The sequence below is a fragment of the Aotus nancymaae genome, unplaced genomic scaffold (assembly GCF_030222135.1).
Source record: "Aotus nancymaae isolate 86718 unplaced genomic scaffold, 86718_ANA_hifiasm-v0.15.2.pri h1tg000092l, whole genome shotgun sequence".
Lineage (NCBI taxonomy): Eukaryota > Metazoa > Chordata > Mammalia > Primates > Aotidae > Aotus > Aotus nancymaae.
In genome coordinates this window covers 5614518-5638083 of record NW_026988507.1, presented here as the reverse complement: position 1 = coordinate 5638083, position 23566 = coordinate 5614518, and positions in this window count along the sequence as shown.

Sequence of the window (23566 nt, the reverse complement as noted above, 5' to 3'; positions counted from 1 at the left end):
TCTCCCCGCCCCCCCATTCTAAGTCTTCCCCTCTCCTCTTGACTTAGAAAGAAGAAGGAAAGGAATGTGAAATGCAAAGTACTTTCCCCCAAGCATAATACTCACTGCCTCTATTAATCTCTTCTTTAACAAACTGAATTCTTATATAAGCCAGAAGGAGGGGTAAAGAGAAGAGGAAAAAGATTGTTTTGAACTGTTCTTGATAAGACTTAATGAGGTGTGTGTTGTACCTTTTAAGAGAAATTGTCCTCAACTTTGGGACTTTAGAAAAAATTATAAAGAACAGGAAAAACGGTGTTCAATATCCAGGCACATTTGATTTCCTAATTATGCCAAAAGACGCTCATGGTATGACTCCTGGTTGATTACCTCTCATGCCTTTCCCCATACTTGGGACACATTCCAAGTGTTCTCAGCTACTTGCAACATCTCAAACACGCCTTGTTCTTTCATGCCTCTCCTAAACGTCTTAAAACCTCTGTAGTTCCCTACTTAGTGTTACAAAACTCATCATTTCTCCAAACAAAAGCAAACATCTCATCTGTGGAAACATTTTTCCTTCATCATGCCATTGCTTCTTCATATGTGTTTATCACAAAATATACTAAATTGAGGGGTAATTATTGAATTCAATCAAAACGTATTGAGTATCTTCCAAGAGATGAAAATCATTCTCATTAGTCTCCATGAGGCCTCCATATGCTTTATTTACATTATGTTCCCAGACCAAAGTAAGCATCTGTAGGAGACAAGACGATGCCTCCCCAAAATACGAAGGATTGTTGAGTTGAAGGCAATTAAGAAGAAACAGATACTGGAGAGTTCTCTGCCCTCCCTCTATTTGTCTAAAAACAGGACATACATTTGCAAAGGTGAAAAGTACTCTACCCGCTCCTCCTACCACAGAGAACATAGGTCAATCACTGAAGAAAACTTTATACCTTTATTATCTAGAGATGATACCAGAGGAATCTACATGAACAAGCTGTACTAATGAGCCTTTATCTGCCATTTATTTTTCTACTCACGAGTTCCCACCCCTGGAACTCAAAGGCCTTTTCCCTTGTCTCATCGCTTCTCTAAAATTTGCTGTTCCTTGTTGAAGCTGCTATATAAGCTGGAATCCTACACCACCTCTTGGAGCACTGCTTATGCCCTGTTGTCTACTTGCATATGTGAAATTAAACTTCTGTTTTCCTCTTGCTGATCTGTCTTTTATTACAGCAGCCAATTCCAACTAAGATCCTATTGTTGAAGAAAAAAAATGTCATTCTCCCTACACACCCATAGGTATTGAAGAGTAAATGAAAAAGTTAGTGCAATTGGTACTGTAAAAGGAAAAATATGGACGTAAGTCCAGCACCATGAGAACGAAGAAGAAAAAGGAACTCCAACTAAAAGTATCAAGAAAGGCATTTTGGAGAAGGCAATATTTTCTCTAGACTTTGAAGGAAGATGTCTGAAGTGAATTGTGTCCCCCTAAATCCATATATGTTGAAGTTCTAATGCCCAGTGCCTCAGAAACAGGGCCATTGCAGATGCAATTAGTTAAGAGGAAGTTATACTGAGTAGAGTGGGTCCCTAATCCAGAAGACTGGTGTCTGTTAAAAAAGGGGAAAGTTGAGAGAATACTACATGAAGATGAGGCAAAAGCCAAGGAATGTCAAAGATTGCCAGCAAAACACCGAAGCTAGGAAGAAGAAGCATGAAGCAAATTCTTCCTCGCAGCCCTCAGGAAGAAGCAACCCCAGTGACACACACCTGATTGAGAAACATAGCCTGCAGAACCGTGAGACAATAAATCTCTCCTGGTGATGCCACCAGTCTGTGGTACTTTGGTGTGGCAGCTCTAGCAAGCTAATATGGAAGGGTAAGATTTCATCAGGAAAACGTTAGGAAGCACAATACAGCTTGAACAAAGACTTGGAGTGGGAAGAATGGTGAGTGAGCCCTGGGAGCAGTTCATGCTCCTCTGGAGTGGGAAAGATTCTGCATGGGCTAGGGGCAAATATATGGCAGAAGTTAGGATTATATGAAAAGCTTCGAGCCTGACTATAAAGAGATCCCAACTGTCTTGCTGAAAAGCTAGGATTTTTGTTTTAAGTGATAGGGACATTTCACACCTTGTTAAGCTATGGAGAATATTATCAGTCATGATTCAATCATGCATTTAATCAACAAATACTGTGCAACTGTTTCATTGTTACAGGCATTGAGGATAAAGTAGGGGGCCAGAGACAATAAACACATAAAATAAATGAATTTCATGTTGAGATGATTGTCGTGGAGGAAAATATTGAGGATAATAAGTGGGAAAGATAGATAAATAAATGTATGCCAAACAATGATAGCAACTGAAGAAAAATAAACCAGGCAGGGTGAGGAGATAGTTCAACAGAAGAAAAGGGAGCAGAGCAGGGTGTGGAATTTGAGGAGGGTGATCAGGGAAGGTGTCTCTTTTAAGTGTCATTTGAGATCAGCAGGAAGCCAGGAACAAGCCTTGCAGTATTTCGAGGATTCGAAGTTCTGCCCCAAGGGGTGGGAGTGGTGTTTGGCTTATGGTGTTTGAGGGAACAAGAAGAAAGTCATTGTAGCTGTCTTGCAGTGAGCAGAAGGGAGAGTTTAAAGAGATAAACGAGTCTGCCCGGAGGTGGGAGATAACAGGTTAACATAATGAGAAATAATTAGAATTGCTAACTCTGGGTTCTTTTCTCGTAGGATTGCACACGAAAAGATGAGGCCACCTCAAGCTGACCACTATGAAGTCAGTCAAGACCCAGGTGCACACTTCCCATCGTGGAGAGGCCAAGGAGTTGGACAGCTACCTTGAATGCTGGCACACAGCTTTCAGCACACCCTAATAAATGAAAGATCTGATGACACAGCCAGCTATTTCAGTGAACAAAAGCAGTTTCAACATTGTCGGGTGTGTGGATAGTGCTTCTAAACGTAAGTGCTGGATTTTTCACCTTGGAAGAATGCTGAATTATTGAAAAGCACTCAGCTTCATTCTTCTTTCCCAGTAACACAGATTTTCTCATAGCATTTAATGCATAGGAGCCGGGAAACTTCACCAAATATTATGTATAGAAAGTGTTCTATCATCTTAAGAGTCAAGTCAGCAAGAGAGGTGATTGAAATATTTACATAATTAGAAAGCATGGTCAGAATTTAAATAAATCATATAGACACTGTCTCTATGAAAAGCCCTAAAACTCTCACCCAGCTCCAAATTAATGCAAAGGGAAGAATGGCACCAAATTACACATCACACTCAAGTTATAGTAATTACTCAGACCTCAGTCAATAACCTGGCTAATTTTAAATTAGAGAGAAACCATACTTTGCAGGTATCCACGCCTATCATTTGATTAACATTTACAAACAAAAATGAGTTCTCGCAGCTCTCTGGTGAGGCACGAAATATTTTATTTTTCTTTATTTGGAGGCAGAGACATTTGCAAGAGCCATATTAAAGACCTTTTTTTAATGATTGCACAAAAAGTCAAGGCTAAAACAGAAAATCAAACTTGGTCCTCTGGTCTGGTTGAGAGGACGATACTCATTTCTAACTTCCTGGAGGTTTGAATTCTAGCCATTGTGGGAAGACTGACAAACCTTATCTAAATTGCCATTTTTCAAAAGCTTCCAAAAATGTGGTAGAGAAAATCATTCCCCTCCCCATTCCTACTCTTATATAAATGGAACGTACCTCATTAGGATTTCATTTTAGATTCATTGGAAAGGACTGTGGTTTCACTTCTGATGTTTCTATCTAACCAGGAAGAAAGAATACCCATGGGGAATTAGAAAACGTTTTTGAAAAAAAGAGAAAGAATCTAAATACTGCTTCAGTCTAGGTAACATTCAAAGACGCTTCTCTTTTACTTTTTTGAACGTATTCCCTTGAACATAGTCAGCACATGATTTTAAACTCATGACCACCACTCTCTACTATTTAGAAGGCAGGATTCATCAGATCGAATTAGGAAAATAGCGCAACTGGAAAGGAACTTAGAGCTGATGTAGTTTAACCTCATCCCTTTAAAAGCCAATGCCCAAAGGGTTAAATAACTTGACCTAAGTGGCGGAGCAAAAAAGCATTGACCTGAAATTAAATATGAGTTTGAGATTCAGATTTGAAGTCTTCTGTTGAAAATGAAATATTTAAGCTCTTGGGGAATGAACTAAATTTCAAAACTCCCAGTCCTGGCTTACTGCAGTTTAATGGTTTTCATGAAGTAGGATAATCATTCTTTCAAGAGATCGTGTGTGAAATGTTTTTGGCATGTAAGTGCTTAATTAACGTTAGTTATTATTGTTATGAAATAATTCTCAGCGGTCCTCAAACATTAGATAGCTCTAATATACTTGGACTTTTACGATAGAAACACCTTCCAAAGCTCAGCGCTTCGACAAGAACAATCGCTTAGCCATGAAGCTACAGGGAAATTTAAGGACACAGACCGTGAGGCAACTACGCAACCCTATCATCTTTTACTGACATTAAAACAAGAGCATCTGCCATCACAGACATCTTTGCTGCCCTATTTTAGGATACCTGAGATTCTGACTAAGAGTATGTTGCCAGGAGCTTCCCCGGCGAATGAGGCAATCTCAAAGTGGCTGAACACATGCATGCTCAGTAGGAACACTGGATCAAACTCATCACATGTTTTTCTAGAGGCTTTGGTCTGTGTCTGAGCCGCAGTCAAGTACAACCTGATTTATGCAAACACTGACAACACCACATCCTACTCTTCAAATCTCACCCAATAATGTCAGGTGTGCATACCTGTCTGAGAAAGGAGGGAGATGAAAAAAAAGGGAGACTATTTCTGGATCTGGAATTTCTTCTGCCCATTAGATTCTACATGGTTACCCCTTAATCTTTGTTGCATAGTCACATTATGGAGGTTGTTAAGTAATAATTAAAGTCTATTCCTGTGCAAGCCCATGAGTTCACTGAGAACTAGGACCATGCCCCTTTGGTTTATTGTGATTTCCCAGTGCCTAGCATGGTATCTGATATGTAGCAGACACCTAGGAAATGCTGTTGAATGAATGAATGCACACATGCATTCTTTCTAATCACAAATGGAGTAGCCTCGGATCTTTGCACACAGGGAATGGAGGCGGGTTGGAAAAGTGAATTCATATTTATTGGGCATTTCCTTTGTTCAATGCATTTTCACATGTTATTTCAGGAAAACATTCCTGAAAAAAGGATGGGCAAGAAAACAGGCCAGCTGCTTGTCTGACTAACAGCCATGTGCGTTTCACTTCAAGGCATTACATTTGTTTCCTGCTGGCTTTTCCTACTGCTCATCTGGGAGTGCTCAAATTTAGAGTCATTTTAGTTAAGCACTAATTAACCAATTAGCAATTTTCAACTTTTTTTCCCTTTCTTTTTAAAGAAAAGTATTCATGGATTCCTTTCTGTGTTAGATTTCTGTCTAGGAATTGGCTTATGCATGTGGAAATGCTATCTTTGTAAATAAAATATAGATGTAAAATTCTATTTCCTCCTGCTCCCTAAAGTCAGAGACTCTGACCGTGTCCCAAAGCCCTGTCTGTCTTGTAGGTGATAGTATCTGCTCTCTTCAAAAGTTTCCCTGACCTCACCAAGAGGAAAAATACAGGTCTGGATAAACTGTTTAAGTAAATAGATATAGATGGAATAGTTAGAGACACAATTTCTGGTTTCTGTTCTGTTTCTAGTTTATGATGTATTTAGATTGCTGATAAAATGTAGCTCAAAGACAACTGAACTAAAATAAAAGTGGCAGCACCCCTTTCTTGGTAGCACAGAGTAAATCACATGTTTGAGGAATGATCCCATTTCCTGGCTTTCTCTAGATAGTCCACAGTTCTGGTGACTTTACCACTTATTAGCTGTATGACACTGAACTAGTTACTTAACCTCATTACATCTGTTGACTCATTTGTAAAGTAAGGATAATAATTGTGACATTTAAGTTAAATAATACATATAAATTCCTCTTCACAGTGACTGGTGCATAGCTACATACCAAATAAAAAGTATCCCCTACTAGTATTCATGCAAGAAACATTTATTGAGCATTCCTACATAGAAGGCATGAAGGTCAATGCTGGAGATTTGAAGGCCACGTCGTCATAGAATTATTTTGAGGATGGAGAACTCTAAGAACTCTAATTATTTAGATGACTTCCCATATACATGTTTACCACCGAAAAGGCATCCCCTACTTTGGGACCAGAGTTCATAGACAATTGAAGTAATCATCATGCATCCAGTTAATTTAGGAGTGTAGAAAGCCCAGCTGGATTAATCAGAGTAATGTGAAATTAGACCAGAATAATTCTTGAAATGAAAGGGGAAATTGTTGACTGTTCACAGTGAATTATTTGACTGATATTTGAACATCCTTCTGATTATGAGAACTCTCTCTTGTGTGAGAATACAGAATCTCTCACTAGAGAAAAGGAAGAAGTCAGATACTGTCCCTCAGCCTCCAGTAGCAGGCACATGACTTGAGTTAACACAATTAGACTCTCTCACCTTAGACTTTGAATTGTGAGAGAACTGGGCAAAAAGAGATGGTTTTAACCCTATGTTAGCATTTGCCCAAAATGTATGTGCTGGAACCTAATTTCCAATACGATAACATTAAGAGATAGGACCTTTAGAAGGTAATTAGGTCATGAGCGTTCCACCGTCGTTCATGGGATGAGGAAAGCCTCTTTGCTCCTCTCCCTTGTAAGGATACAGCAACAAGGCACCATCTATGAAACGCAGAACTTTTACCAGACGTCAAATCTATTGGCACCTTAATCTTGGACTTCTCAGCCTCAAGAACTGTGAGAAATAAATTTTTGTTGTTTACCAATTTCCCAGGCTATGGTGTTTTTGTTATAGCAGCCTGAACAGAGTTAAAACACTACATTTCCAGAAGCAAGTCTGTGAGTCTAACCATGGCTATGGAGTGACCGTTAATGGAGGTGGCTATGTAGATGTTCTAACTAGACCTACCCGTGGCAGGATTAGGCTGTGTTTTTTGCTGCCAAGTTTTCCTGATTCTGGCTTGTTTTCTAAGCCTGATTCTCCATCCTCTCCCAGGAATCTGTGAGTTCCCAAAATTCTTCCAATTATTGTCTTAGTTAATTTTTGTTACTTGCAGCCAAAAATCCTAGCAAATATTATTGTCTTCCCTTTGACTGGGTAACATAAAACTGAGATAAGTTCATGGTGTCTCTGCTGTAATCTGAAACTGAGGAGAGATATCTTTTCTCCCCCAGGAAAAATGTAGGCCTGGAGAGGAAACACTTGGCTGGCTGTAGAAAATATTTGACCAGTTGTAGAAGACACTTGTGCTAAATGCAGGAAAAAAGAAAGAAAGAAAAGTTTGATTAAGGATAGCGTGTACTAGGACCTACCCTGATATTTTTAGGCCTGGAGTTCAAAGCAGTGATTTTGTTTTTATGTCAGCTCTGACAACTTTGGAGCATAAACATGACTCTGCTTAAAAAACATACATATATACTCACACGCCAGAAAAGAACTCCAGGAAATACTTCATTTAGTTTTTAATATATTTAAATTATGAAGCTTAAATGAATAGTTAAATGAGAACATGATTATATAAATTGCTAACCAGTGACAGCCATTAGCAGAAATGCAGACATCACATTTAATTTTTAGTCTCAATCTTACTCTGCCTATTCTGTTATGTGAAATGAGGAATGCCAGATTATGAATTTTATTATTTCAAGGCCAAGGTGAGCTTCTTTTAAAGGTTGTAAGGGACTGGGTGTGGTGGCTCATGCCTGTAATCCCAGCACTTTGGGGGGATGCGGCGGGCGGATCATGAGGTCAGGAGATCAAGACCATCCTGGCCAACCTGGTGAAACACTGTCTCTACTAAAATACAAAAAAAATTAGCCAGGTGTGGTGTGCACCTATAGTCCCAGCTATTCGGGAGGCTGAGGCAGGGGAATCGCTTGAACCCAGGAAGCTGAGATTGCAGTGAGCCAAGATCATGCCATTGCACTCCAGCCTGGTGACAGAGCAAGACGCCTTCTCAAAAATAAATAAATAAATAAGGTAGTAAGGTAAGGGAAATAAGGAGTCCTTAGGCAGCTGATATGGTTTGTATATTTGCACTGCCCATATTTCATGTTCAGAAGGTTTAAATAGACTTCAGATGGGATCCAGCTAGGTATCAGTTCTTTACTTCATCTCCAAAGATAGGCATGAGCCACTGTGCAGTATTACGCAGGTTATCTTTTCTAAATCCAGACCTAGGGGAAATGAATAAATTCACTGAAAATGCTTTGTAGGAACATTAAATGAGATGCATATGAGAGGCACGTTAGAAAGGTTTTTGGAAACATGGATACCTTAATGCAGCCTCTTTCCTCAACAACTCCAAAGTGCTTTGCTATCTGGAATCAAGAAGCTGCTGTGAGATTAAATAACCAATAAAGTTAAAAGGGGAAATAAAATCAAGTATACAGGTTATTTTGCTACATGTTCATGAAAAATTTAAAGACAGAAACTGTCATACTGTCCTGAAAACAGAGCAAAAAGACTTCCATATTGCTCATAAGTAACCTGCACAAAATAACTAATAATGAAATTCTTTTTTTTTCCACATGCTCTCACTCATAAGTGGGTGTTGAACAATGAGAACACAGGGACACAGGGAGGGGAACATCACACACTGGGGCCTGGCAGGTGGGCAGGCCAGGGTAGGAATAGCAGGGGGTGGGGGGATTGGGGAGGGATAGCATTAGGAAAAATACCTAATGTAGATGACAGGGCAATGGATGCAGCAAACCACTACCATGGCACACATATACCTACGTAACAAACCTGCACATGTACCCCAGAACTTAGAGTATAATAAATAAACTTTTAAAAATGAAACTCTTATTTAAAAAGAAGACTGATGGATAAAGAAAACAACAGTAGGTCAAATGCAAACAAAAAGAAAGTGAGAGCATGAATATTCAAATCAGTTAAAACGGAAGTTAGAGTTAAGGCACTAAACAGGCTAGAGAAAAGCTTTGGGTGATGGAGAGAGTTGCCATAGGGAAGAAGGAAGAGAATGAAGTAGAGACAATATTTTAATAAGAAGAAGTAAATATTTTCCAAAATTGATAAAAGACATCAAGCTACTAATTCAAGAACTGCTACAAACCCAATCAGAATAAACAGTAAAAACAGGTACTTCATAGTAAAACTGCTTAAAAACAAAAATGAGAGGAAAGCATTAAAACAGCCAAAAGAAGTAGGACTATTTTAATATTATAGCAAAGCAATGACAAAAGTCAGAGGATATTGGAATGATACCTTTCACAGACAAGAATAACACAAAAAATGGGAATGGGAGGGTGAATGGAAGTTCTAAAGTTCTAAATTGCTAGGGAAATGGGAAAAGTAATCATTTCTTATACTGTAATAGGTCATTACTCTGGTTATAAAGGGAAAAAACAAGTAAATGCTGCTTACCAGAAGCATGCATTAAAAATAAAATTAAAAACCAAAGCTAGAGAAAAGACCTATAATAAAAACACTTTAAGAAAAATTAAGGTTGCCCAAAGTAATTTACAGATTCAACACTATCCCCATCAAGCTACCAATGACCTTCCTCACAGAATTGGAAAAAACCACCTTAAACTTCATATGGAACCAAAAGAGAGCCCGCATAACCAAGTCAATTCTAAGCAAAAAGAACAAAGCAGGAGGCATCACACTACCGGACATCAAACTCTACTACAAGGCTACAGTAATCAAAACAGCATGGTACTGGTACCAAAACAGACATATAGACCAATGGAACAGAACAGAGGTGTCGGAGGTGACACAACATATCTACAACCACCCGATCTTTGACAAACCTGAAAAAAACAAGCAATGGGGAAAGGATTCCCTGTTCAATAAGTGGTGTTGGGAAAACTGGCTAGCCATATGCAGAAAGCAGAAACTGGACCCCTTCCTGACACCTTACACTAAAATTGACTCCAGATGGATTAAAGACTTAAACATAAGACCTAACACCATAAAAACCCTAGAAGGAAACCTAGGGAAAACCATTCAGGACATAGGCGTAGGCAAGGACTTCATGACCAAAACACCAAAAGCATTGACAACAAAAGCCAAAATAGACAAATGGGACCTAATCAAACTCCACAGCTTCTGCACGGCAAAAGAAACAGTCAATAGAGTGAATCGGCAACCAACAGAATGGGAAAAAATTTTTGCAGCCTACCCGTCTGACAAAGGGCTGATATCCAAAATTTACAACGAGCTAAAACAGATTTACAAGAAAAAAACAAACAAGCCCATTCAAAAATGGGCAAAGGATATGAACAGATACTTTACAAAAGAAGACATACATGAGGCCAACAAGCATATGAAAAAATGCTCATCATCACTGGTCACTAGAGGAATGCAAATCAAAACTACATTGAGATACCATCTCACGCCAGTTAGCATGGCAATCATTAAAAAATCTGGAGACAACAGATGCTGGAGAGGATGTGGAGAAATAGGAACACTTTTACACTGTTGGTGGGAGTGTAAATTAGTTCAACCACTGTGGAAAACAGTGTGGCGGTTCCTCAGGGACCTAGAAATAGAAATTCCATTTGACCCAGCAATCCCATTACTGGATATATATCCAAAGGATTATAAATCATTCTACTATAAGGACACATGCACACGAATGTTCATTGCAGCACAGTCTACAATAGCAAAGACCTGGAACCAACCCAAATTCCCATGGATGATAGACTGGACAGGAAAAATGTGGCACATATACACCATGGAATATTATGCAGCCATCAAAAACGATGAGTTCGTGTCCTTTGTAGGGATGTGGATGAACCTGAAAACCATCATTCTCAGCAAACTGACACAAGAACACAAAATCAAACATCACATGTTCTCACTCATAGGCAGGTGTTGAACAATGAGAACACATGCACACAGGGAGAGGAGCACTATACACGGGGGTCTGTTGGCAGGGAGTGGGGGGACAGTGGCGGGGGTGGGGAGTTGGGGAGGGATAGCATGGGGAGAAATGCCAGATATAGGTGAAGGGGAGGAAGGCAGCAAACCACACTGCCACGTGTGCACCTATGCAACAACCTATCATGTTTTTCACATGTACCCCAAAACCTAAAATGCAATAATAAAAAAAAAAAAAAAGAAAGAAAAATTAAGGCATCATCATGAGGCAATGTAAGACTGTGAGGAAAACAGCATTATTTGAGATAAAGAGACATTCTATAAGGACAAAATATTAATCTACTAAGAATACATAACAACTTTAAATCTATGTGAATCCAACGATATAATGAGAACAGGCAACTGCCTATTCTGATTGAGAATTTGTCTGGAAACCCCCACTAACTAGAAACTGCTGTTGGAACCCGGATGAAGGACAAGGTATAGCAGTATTATTACTGGTAGTCCCTGATCCTCTCTGCCCTTAATATGAGTGACCTTTGATGTCTGGGAAGTAGCTAAAGATTGTTGTTGTTTTTATTTTATTTTTTTTTTAGACTATTTCTTACTAGACAGAAGTCCTGGATGCTGACTCACACTAAGTAGAAAGATTTTAAATTGTATCCAGACCATGTGATTTCTGGCAAAGGATACGGCCCATGGTTATAGAGCTTACATGAAAATATCTTCTTTGCCTTCAAGCAACTTTTACTTTGGGGAAGACCAACCTTTACAAGTGACTAAAATGCAAGGCATGGTATGATAAATGTGGTAAGAATGGTAGAAACAAAAGGAAAGTACACAAGGCATAAGACGTTACAAGTTCTAAGGAAAGTTAGAAATAAAGGCAAAACTCAAGTATCAAAAAACAAATTCAAAGTTGCTAACTCAAATGCAGCATCAGAGTAACTCAGAATTTTACTTTCCATCTAGTGCCAGAATCGCCACAAAGCTAAAATGCAACAATAATAATATCAGATCTCCATGGGTTGTACTAGTCAGGCATCGCAATATTTGCATTTAAGTATAGTTTAGATCTACTTTTAAAATTATGATTTAACCTAAAAAGATGTAGAGGATCAAACGTGAAAGACATGAAGGTGCCTATAAGACCCTTGCCTCACACAGCTTTTCATGGGAACTGGCTTGCTTGGCCAAGGAGTCTGATTTCTACATTCTCTGCTGAGACTTCAGTAAGGGTTCATCTCTTTGGAAGGAATACAAACAGAGAGCTCTCACTGTGTTCAAAGGACTGCCATGCTGAGTCAACTCAATAGGACAAAAAGAACACAGTGAGACAAGCTGCAGCCTTCCAAATAGCATCCTGCAAGCCCCTCCACCTGAAAGTTGCAAGGCAGAATTCTTAAAAAGAAAAAAGAAAAAAAAGAGGGAGGAGAGTTCAGAAAATTGCTTGTTTAATTATTATCATGCCTAACGTAAACTGGGCTAAAGTGGTCATAGGCCAGGCCCAGCAGACTCCAGCATCCCCTTTTATTCATGCATCTGAACGTAAGCTGAGCCCACAGCTCTCAGTTTAAGACATAGCTTTATATTCCTTGCAGAAATGACAGGCCAATTGAAAATCATTGATAGTGAACAGCATGTCCGAAGTGATACAAATGAATAAAATAAAATTTCCCTCAGCAGAGTTTATCTCAACTTATTATCTCAACTTATATAACTGACTTCTCATAGCTCTTACACCTTGATGATACCACCAGTCATCAACTCGTTCAAAATTTCTGGGACCAATCCTGACTGTAGGAAGGGGCGTGTACCTAATATCAGCCCAGTGCCCTGGGGCTCAACTTTAAGCCACCTTATGATTACTTGTCTTTAAATGTGAGTGATAATTTTAATAAGTTGCTTTTGCTTCTGTTACTAAGACATAACTTTCACCTCAGCACCCAGCTTTGTAAGGAGCCTAGAAAAGCAAGGAAGTGCAAGGCTAGGCTCTGCATTCTGATGGGAAATAGCAGAGTTGTTTCTAGGGCATAATTTGAGAGTCTAGTCATAGACAAATATTAGCTCAGAAAAACATGTGAGAGCACAACATGGGGTCACAGAGTGGCCTACCCAGTCAACAAAGCACAAAGGTAAGAATCATAGTATTCAGAAATGTAGGTGTTGGTTGGCAAAGTTTCAGATCATTTAGATCCTATCCTTGCTTATGGACCCTGGAAACTTTTTTAACAAGTCTTATCCCACTCTATTTCTGAGGCAGCACATAGCTGTGAAAGCCTTAACTTATTCACCAAGAAGTGATAACCTCTTTAGATAATCCTAGGTTAAGTCATCATTCAAAACATTTTTACTGTTTATTACATGTGTATATAACAATAGTTGATTGTCAGGCATTGTTTTGGGTTTTGTAATTGCAGCATTGAAGAGAAAAATAAAAACAAGCAAAAGCATCTGTGCTCATGAAATTTACAGTCTGGTAGATCCTGTCTCTCAACTACCACATGATTCCAACCCTACCAGGAGGCTGGTTGTGGTCCCAGCCTGAGGCTGCCTCCACCTGGAGAAGCAGTGGTCCTTGTCCTTTGATATGTGTGTGGTAGGGGGCAAGGGATGGGGTAGAATAGCAATGGGCAAGCATACTTGGTATCCAAGTGTCAATCAAGAAAATTCAAGGGCATCTTGATACTGTTACTATTTTCTCACAAACACATTCCTATATGGTGAGGACAGAATAGGTTTCAGGAGGTACAAATGACGGTCCAGCTCTAGAGCCCACTGCTGCATCACGTTATCATTGGTGTCACATTCCTTATTAGTCTCAGTTCAGTTCAAGAAACAGAAACCATTCTATTTTAAGCAGAAACTGACATGATATTGGAAATTAGGTGCTTACAAAATAGTTGGAAGTTATTTTAAAAGTTTATTTCCTCTCTGAACCTCTAGGAACAATTGTAGAACAGTAGGTAATAACTGGAACTATGCCAGAAAAAAAGAACTACTGTTACTTCTCAAACAGCCACTGTTGAGCACATAGGAAACTGGATCATGCACACTAAAACATCACTTGAGAAAATCCATGACCATAACCACGCTAAAGCAGACATAGCCAAAAAGAGGGCAAAAAGATGGCTTCCACCCTGTTTTGTCCTCCATATTGTCCACAAGTGTATCTAGTTAATAGAATTAATTTGCAGATAGAACCCTAGCTGCAAGGGAGTCTAAGAAGGCAGAAAAGAGGCTAAATAAGCCAGTTCCTGATACCTAGCATACATTCTAACTTCCAAGGTGAACATTTTAACATACAAGGTGAATTGGTGAAAGTGCAGACTCTTGGTCCCTCACTATATTTAATGAATCAGATTCTGGGATATGGGAACCAGCATGTTAAAAATTACCTCCTCACCCTAAGTAATTCTCATGCTCAGGGACACTTGGAAAATATTGCTTAGGATGATCAGAGTGAGATCTGGGATACATAGTCATATAGATATCCAGAAAATATTTTTTAATTGTGATTTTAAAAAATTTAAGCTGGGCCACACTTATATAATTGAATTTTGTAGATATGATTCTACTCAGAATCAGAAAGTAAAAATGCTTTTCACTGCAGGTACTTGTTCACTCTATAATACAAAATGGGGGAAGATTTTTTCTCCTTTGTGTTTTGCTTTCTCTAGTTCTTCATGCAGCTGGGACAAATATTGGCAATTTGATGACTGCATTATATTATAGGAGTTTTCTTAATGTTGTCACAGGGTGTATTTCAAAGTAATGTCCAAATCAGACCTTGAAATTTATTATTTTCTAATTTGCCAGTGGAAAACAGCTAAGTATTATTCTAAAGAGAAGAGAAATTCCTCTTTTAGGACAGCAAAAATGCATATTCTTTGTCTTAGTAAAGACTTTCATTGAACAAATGATTGCATGGAGTTTCTACAATTTATTGACTTATTAATAAATACATTTAATTGCTCAATTTAAAAATAAGTGGAAATTTGTAACTTCAAATAAAAATATCAAATCAATCTTGCATACTGTCTTAATCACAGTGCCTCAAAAGAATGTTGACTGAATTAACAAAAAACAAATTATGCCGATTTACTTTGCTAAGGTAATGTATCTGTAGCCATTTCCTGAAATGACAATATTTCAGAAACAACGCCTGTGGTTTCTGAGACTTCCCGAAATGTGAATTTCAATCATGTAATTAAGAGGTTGTTTTAGTCATGGTAAAAATACTGGCTGCTGTAACAACCTACAACCTTGTTAATGGCTTACCACAATAACAGTTAATTTATCACTTGTGTTGTGATTCAATTGAATGTTTGGTGATCAGCCTCCCACATAGTGATTAGAAGTACAGTCCCCTTGCATCTAATGGCTCACTCCACCATCTGCTAGAGCAGATATCAGAAAACATGTTTTTATAAAGGCTGGGTAGTAAATATTTTAGGCCTGCCAGCCAATAGACAAAATCAAATATATTATCTAGGGACTTACAAAACAAAAGAGAAAACAAATTTTGGTAAGTATTATTTTGATGAAATTAAAAATATAATAACAATGAAAATCTCTGTAATACAAGTGTACTAATCAGGAAAATGGAATAGTTTTGTTGCAGAGGATATATTTTTGCTTAATTGGGATTTAAAATTAGTTTATCATCAAAATGATTGTAAATGTTCATTGGATAATGCTGATGTGTAATACAATTTTATATATTTTATGTTTTTTATGTCTCTTTAAATAGATAAGTTCTGCCCAATATTGATATCAATCTATAAGCATTCAATTTTATTTGACTATATTTATCTCTTAGAAAACATTTGCAGGATTCTATTAGATTCTTCTCTTGTCTTGTAACATGTCTTGGAATTCAGACTAATCACTTCCAATTGAAGATTAAGAGGAAGCTCCTCATGTTCATGGTTAGGAAGAATCAATATTGTGAAAATGGCCATACTGCCCAAAGTAATTTACAGATTCAACGCTATCCCCATCAAGCTACCAATGACCTTCTTCACAGAACTGGAAAAAAACACCTTAAACTTCATATGGAACCAAAAGAGAGCCCGCATAGCCAAGTCAATTCTAAGCAAAAAGAACAAAGTGGGAGGCATCACACTACCGGACATCAAACTCTACTACAAGGCTACAGTAATCAAAACAGCATGGTACTGGTACCAAAACAGAGATATAGACCAATGGAACAGAACAGAGGCCTTGGAGGCAACACAACATATCTACAACCATCCAATCTTTGACAAGCCTGACAAAGACAAGCAATGGGGAAAGGACTCCCTGTTTAATAAGTGGTGTTGGGAAAACTGGCTAGCCATATGCAGAAAGCAGAAACCAGACCCCTTCCTGACACCTTACACTAAAATTAACTCCAGATGGATTAAACACTTAAACATAAGACCTAACACCATAAAATCCCTAGAAGAAAATCTAGGCAAAACCATTCAGGACATAGGTGTAGGCAAGGACTTCATTACCAAAACACCAAAAGCATTGGCAACAAAAGCCAAAATAGACAAATGGGACCTAATCAAACTCCACAGCTTCTGCACGGCAAAAGAAACAGTCATTAGAGTGAATCGGCAACCAACAGAATGGGAAAAAATTTTTGCAGCTTACCCATCTGACAAAGGGCTGATATCGAGAATCTACAATGAACTAAAACAGATTTACAAGAAAAAAACAAACAAGCCCATTCAAAAGTGGGCAAAGGATATGAACAGATACTTTACAAAATAAGACATATATGAGACCAACAAACATATGAAAAAATGCTCATCATCGCTGGTCATTAGAGAAATGCAAATCAAAACTACATTGAGATACCATCTCACGCTGGTTAGAATGGCGATCATTAAAAAATCTGGAGACAACAGATGCTGGAGAGGATGTGGAGAAATAGGAACACTTTTACACTGTTGGTGGGAGTGTAAATTAGTTCAACCATTGTAGAAGACAGTGTGGCGATTCCTCAAGGACCTAGAAATAGAAATTCCATTTGACCTAGCAATCCCATTACTGGGTATATATCCAAAGAATTATAAATCGTTCTACTATAAGAACATTCATTCTACACATGCACATGAATGTTCACTGCAGCACAGTTTACAATAGCAAAGACCTGGAACCAACCCAAATGCCCATCAATGATAGACCGGACAGGGAAAATGTGGCACATATACACCATGGAATATTATGCAGCCATCAAAAACGATGAGTTCGCGTCCTTTGTAGGGACATGGATGAACCTGGAAACCATCATTCTCAGCAAAATGACACAAGAACACAAAATCAAACACCGCATGTTCTCACTCATAGGTGGGTGTTGAACAATGAGAACACATGGACACAGGGAGGGGAGTACTATACACTGGGGTCGGTTGTGGGGAAATAGGGGAGGGACAGCGGGGGATGGGGAGTTGGGGAGAGATAGCATGGGGAGAAATGCCACATATAGGTGAAGGGGAGGAAGGCAGCAAATCACACTGCCACGTATGCACCTATGCAACGATCTTGCATGTTCTTCACATGTACCCCAAAACCTAAAATGCAATAAAAAAAGAGGAAGGTCCTCAAAAGAAGAATTTTGAAATATGAAAGTAGAGATTTCTATAAATAAAAAATTCTTTTGCATTTGTCTTGAGGTACCAAAAACATTGCTGAGATGGTAGTTTGAGCTGGGAGAAAATAGCACCCTCAAGTTTGTGTGGAAATGGAGTTTTTTCCTTGCTTTAAATTTACAGCACAGTAAGTGTGCAAAGCAGTTTGACGTGACTTTTGACTCAAGTTTTTATGAACATATAAAGTTTTACTTGTAAGTGCTATTTTACCTCTATTTTTTGGGTTAGATTTCTTAAACATGATCAATTCTGTGGAAAAAATCTATTTTCCAAAGCTATTTAGCGTTTGCTAATCATAGCTGAGTAAAGATTTCCTTGTTCAGAAAAATCTTAATTTTGACCAGAGGCTCAAAAAAAATTTTTTTTTTTTTTTTTGCCACTGCCAGGCCCTTGCTCAGCTGTGGGGTAGGACAAGTCAAGATATCCAGCTTCTATTCCTGACAAAAATTCAGGGAATTGATGATAAGTACGTCCATGAGAGCAACTTAAGTTTGTTCTTGACGATTCTGGTTCAATAACACATGACAGAGTACAATATTTTCTGCAAGGTACCTAGTGATGATCCAAGCCTTTAAATATCTTATTTTTTCACTACCTTTATGAATTTGTTCAACTAATTCTTTTTCTGCTGTACACATATTTTTACCACCATTATTTGAAACACATCTTAACAGATTCCACTTCAGGTTGTACTGAATTAAAGTGTTCTCAACTTCTTTGAAACTATGCTCACCTATAGTGGTTCCACACAGATTATTCAGTAACTTCAAACTCAGCGTTGACTAAACAATAGAAATGAGCAGTACATGTAACATCTACTCATTAAGAACTAAGGCAAACCACTCAAAATCGTTTGCTTTATTTTTTTGTTGACTATTGATATTGCTCTCATATCCTTAACTCTTTGAGCAACTTCTTTTCATCCAAAGGCTAATAGTTTTAGATTCGTTTTCTCTGGATACATTTCTTCTGCTACCACAATCAAATATGATTTAATTGACTGACTATCAGTTAACAGCTTTCTTTGCTTAGCTAACAAGCCACTTGGAAACTTACTGAGGTTGCAGCCTCATTTTCATCTTTTGCTTTTGTGAAGAAATTTTACCATGAAATATTTTGTTTAAAATTTTCTAATTTTTCTGGGAATTGCTTTCCTATGAGTTGAGAATGTTGTGATGAGGGCTCAGTCTGATAATGTCAATGTGTATTGTCATACTTTTCTATCTTTGCTGTAACAAGTGTTACAGCAAATTTATTTTCTTAGAATTCTGGAGAATAGAATACCCCAAAGGAGATATTACTGCGTTAAAACCAAAGTGTTCTGGAGGATCTAAGGCATAATCTGTTTGGTTGTTTGTTTTGCTTTGCCCAGATGCTGGAGTGTTTCTAACTCCTTGACTTATAGGCCCCAGTCAGCAATCACATCACTCCAGTCTTTGATTCCATTTTCCAGTTTTCTCCGCTGACTCTGACTCTCCTGCCTCCCTTTTACAAGGACCGTTGTAATTACAATGAGACCACCAGAAAAATCTTATCTCAGGTCCTTTACTTAATTACATCTGAAAACTGCCTTTTGGGATGTAAGATAACATATTCACAGGTTTCACAGGTCATGGTTTGGATATCATTGGGAGGCCATTATTTTGCCTAGCACAAGTATACTGTCATTTTACAAAAAATATAATATTTTGCTACCTAATTTGATAACAAAATTTGGCAGTATGACACAAATATACTGTCATTTAATGAAAAACACAACGTTTTGCTACCTAATTTGATAACCATTTAAAGTCCTCTTCTCTCTACCTTTCTTTTTCTTCTCTCCCGATGAACATGAACTGATAGAAAAAAAATACGTGTAAAATACCATGGTACAATGATATACATAGCTCAAATGCTGTAAAATTATAATAACATAATCGCAGCACGTAGTGTGTTGAGTCAGCAGGGCACAGCAACGAGAGTGCCCATATGTTGTCTATCGCACCAATTGGACTCTGTCATTGTAGTGTAAAAGTAGACATAGACGATATAAATGAATGTGAACATGAATGTTTTTAATAGAACTTTGTGACATTTAAATTTAAATGTTATGTAATTTTACATGTCACAAACTGTGATTCCAGTAATTTATTAAAAAACGCAAAGCCATTTTATTTGTGGACGACACAGTCAATGAGCGAGATGTGTGCTGTAGTTTTCTAACCTTTCTGGGACTCTTAGAGTCTTCCACTGCAGAAGGCTTTGTGGGCTACACCTAAAATTAGGACACTTCACTTCTGCCCATATTCCCTCAACTGGAATCTAATCACTCGACCATACCTAATTGCAAGAGAGGCTGGAAAATATAGTTTTTCTGTGTGTCCAAAAACAGAGAACATGGACGTTGGTGAACACTGGCATTTCTACCATAAACTACTCCTCGTGGTAACCAAATTTTCAGTTTCTTCTTTTTGCCCACACATAGATTATACTCACTTTCAAAATCTTGCTCAAAGTCTGGGGTCTCAATATGTCCTCTACGTCACCATGTCAGATACAGTTCCTCATAGTCCTGGGACCTATAAACTTAGTATCTGTCCCTGATGTCCGCCATAACAAGCAGTCCCATTTGGTAAGGATGAAAAAAAGGCAATTTTATGTTAGATATTAATAAAATATACTATGTGTTAGGATATATATACATTTTTAGAAAATGAAGCTCACCAAGACTAAGTTAGTAAGTGACAGAGCAGGGATGTAAAGACGTTTAAAAACAAATTCTTTGTTTCTAAAAACTTTCAAATGTTTCAGAATGTTTAGGGAAATTTTGGATAGCTAGTATTGATATTCTTCTAACAACCCAAAGACACAGATATTTTTGATGGCTCAGACTGAAAAAAGATGCCCGTAAATTCTGGCATTTTCTTGAGTTGAAGTAAAGGCTTGGGATCTTATATTGATGCAGCCAGATGGAGCATGGACCACTTCAGAGGGCAACGAGTAGGAGTGGCCCTAGGGAGGTTATTAGTCCATTTTTTCACTGCTATGAAAAAATACCTGAGATTGGGTAATTTATATTAAAAAAAAAAGGTTTAATTGGCTTAGTTCCAAATACTGTACAGGAAGCATGATGCTGGCATCTGCTGGGCTTCTAGGGAGGCCCTGAGAAACTTACAATTGTGGTGGCAGGCAAAGGGGGAGAAAGCACTTCACAGGGCTAGAGCAGGAGGAAGAGAGAGTGGGGAGGTGCTACACGCTTTTAAACAACCAGATCTCACGAGAACTCACTATCATGAGAACAGCACCAAGAGGGGTGGTGGTAAACCATTCATAAGAAACGGCTCTCATGATCCAATTAAAACAAGAAAAGTTCCTTTATCCCTCTCACAGGGCATGTGATGGGGGTGTAGCTTGCTTCTTCGGTGCCCTGCTGGTCAAACCTCCTGGGGAGTATACAGGCAGTCAGGCTGTGGGGCTTCGATGCCATGGCAGTGTCTACAGGTGAATGTTTGCAGCTGAAACTTCAGTGGGCATCTGTTACAGTGTGCTCTTTCAGATTAGCTGTCCATAGTCAGCTTGCATTTATCAGCTCAATTGGACATCCTGACTTATTGCAAAGACAGAGGGCTTTCCGTATCCTGGGTTCTACCCTAGGTGTACCTGAAAAATAGGATCACACATGGGCTTGGAGGATGGGTGCAAGGTTTTCTGCTGAGTGGTGGTAGCTCTCAGCAGATGCAGGAGCCAGAAAGAGGATGGAGTGGGAAGGTGGTTTTTCCCCTGGAGTTGGGCCGTCCGGCAGCTGGGCTCTCCTCCAGCTGCCCTCGCCAGACTCCACGTTGTTCCACTGGTTGTCCTGCCAGCATCTGCTGGTGCCTGCCAGTGTGCTCCTTTCAATATTCTCTCGGTGTCCAGCTGCTTGAGCATTCTTCCACTGGTGTGTTCCTCTTGACATCCAGCTGCTTGTGGGCATGCCCACTAAGGTCTCGGGGTTTTTATAGGCACAGGATGGAGGCATGGCGGGCCAGGGTGGTCTTGGAAAATGTAACATTTGGGCATGAAAACAGAAATGCCTGTCCTCATCTAGGTCTGTGGGCACAGGCTCGTGGGTGGAGCCCTAGCCAGGGACCTGCCCTTCTCTACACAGCACTTCCCTAACCCCCTTCACAATCACCTCCTACTAGGCCCTGCCTCCAACCATTAGATTACAATTGAACAAGAGGTTGAATAAGGATACAGATACAAACCATGTTAATAGACAATTCTATATCTATACTAATATAGATTGATATCTGTCTATATGCATATCTCTTGATATCTATAGATATATATCCATTTGCTCCAAACGAAGATGACTTCTGATGCTACTTCTATGGATCTCACAAAGTCTAAGTCTATTCCTCTCTTACAGTTTTGGTGGTTAGAAAAGAAATCAGGTTGGTTTTACAATTTTCCCTAAACTTTTTGGAACTGATGCCTCATATTCCTCCACAGGGCTTGAGCTAAAGAAGCTTCCACGAGAAAGCCCTCCTATACAGCTATAGTGAATTCAGAGATGCCTGGACAAGACTGGATTTCCTAGATCCCTGATGAGCTTGATTTTTTGGGTGCCTCTAACCTCAGAAGGAAAGAGTTGTGTGCTTGAATAATGATGCACATAATGGGCTCAAGAGGAGAAATGTAGAATGTGTGATATATACTTGCTATTAGGGAGAAGATTCACTCATTTTGGGGACCTGAATAAATGAATGTATCTTGGGAAGAAAATTCAACAAGCTAATTGGTAGCAAACTTGTGGCTTTTAGTTAGCTGTTAGTGGCTTTTTGTAAAAGGGATTCGGGTGAGGTCCTCCTACCAGCCTCTTTGGCACTGAGAATAAGTATTGATAATAATAGTACTTTTTATAAGTACTTATGTTAAGTACTTGTAAGTCCTTAACATTTATAAGTACTTATGTTAAGCACTGTGCTAGGTACTCATGAATAATCTTACATCCTCACAAAAGCCCTATGAAGTAGGTAATACTGTTAATTCCATTTTATATATGAGCATACTTAGGCTTCTAGGCTTATAAATGATATCTAAGTTTGTCTCCCTGGGTTCCAAAGTGGCAATGCCAACCAGTCCCATGGATTAAAGAAAGTATATTCACTTGCTTATACAGGTCAAACCTCGATGTTAGGTTTGGTTGGCTCTGTCTTTTATGAATGGTAAATTCTGAGAATCTGTTTCTGAAGCCTTGAGGTCTTAATGTGTGCAGCAAAAAGACATTTTGTAGGTCACTGGAAAGGGAAAGGTCTTTCTGGGGTCATGCATCCTCAGCTTTAATTACTTCAGAGTGAGGCAGAGAGTTTGGAGCCTAAGGAAAGACAGAGGCAAGATTTATTGGGGTGGGCAGCTTGACTATATTTGGAGTAAAGAGTCTGCAAATGTGATCTTTTTACTTTGGATTTCCCAAAAGGCGTTTAGGATTTCAATCATGAATTTCCTCTATGTTTACATATAAGAAATGGAAAAATAAGTTTATTACAACACATTCCTGAATCTCAAACAGGCTGTAGATACTGCTGCTGCAACTTCCCAGGGTATCCATAACTTAGAGTAGAGGTTGACAAACTATGGCCCATGGGCCAAAAATGGCCTGCCATCTGGTTCTGCAAATAAGATTTTATTGGGACATAGTTACGTTCATTTATTTATATATTATGAATAGCTGCTAAAGCATAATGCCCTACAAATGCAGAGTTTAGTAATTGCAACAGAGAATGTGTGCCCAAAATATTTACTCTCTGGCTCCTAGGTGGGGCTTTGGCAGCAAATCTACTTTTGGTCAAACTCCTTGGACCTAATATGAGCTGGAACTTGTTTTTCCCTCTTTTTCAGACCACATTTTCAGAGCCTTTACTCCAAATGCAGGCCCAAGCTAGAAGCCAGCTAAGAGACTCTCCTAGCCTTCATGGCTTCCTTACTTAAGCCCATCACT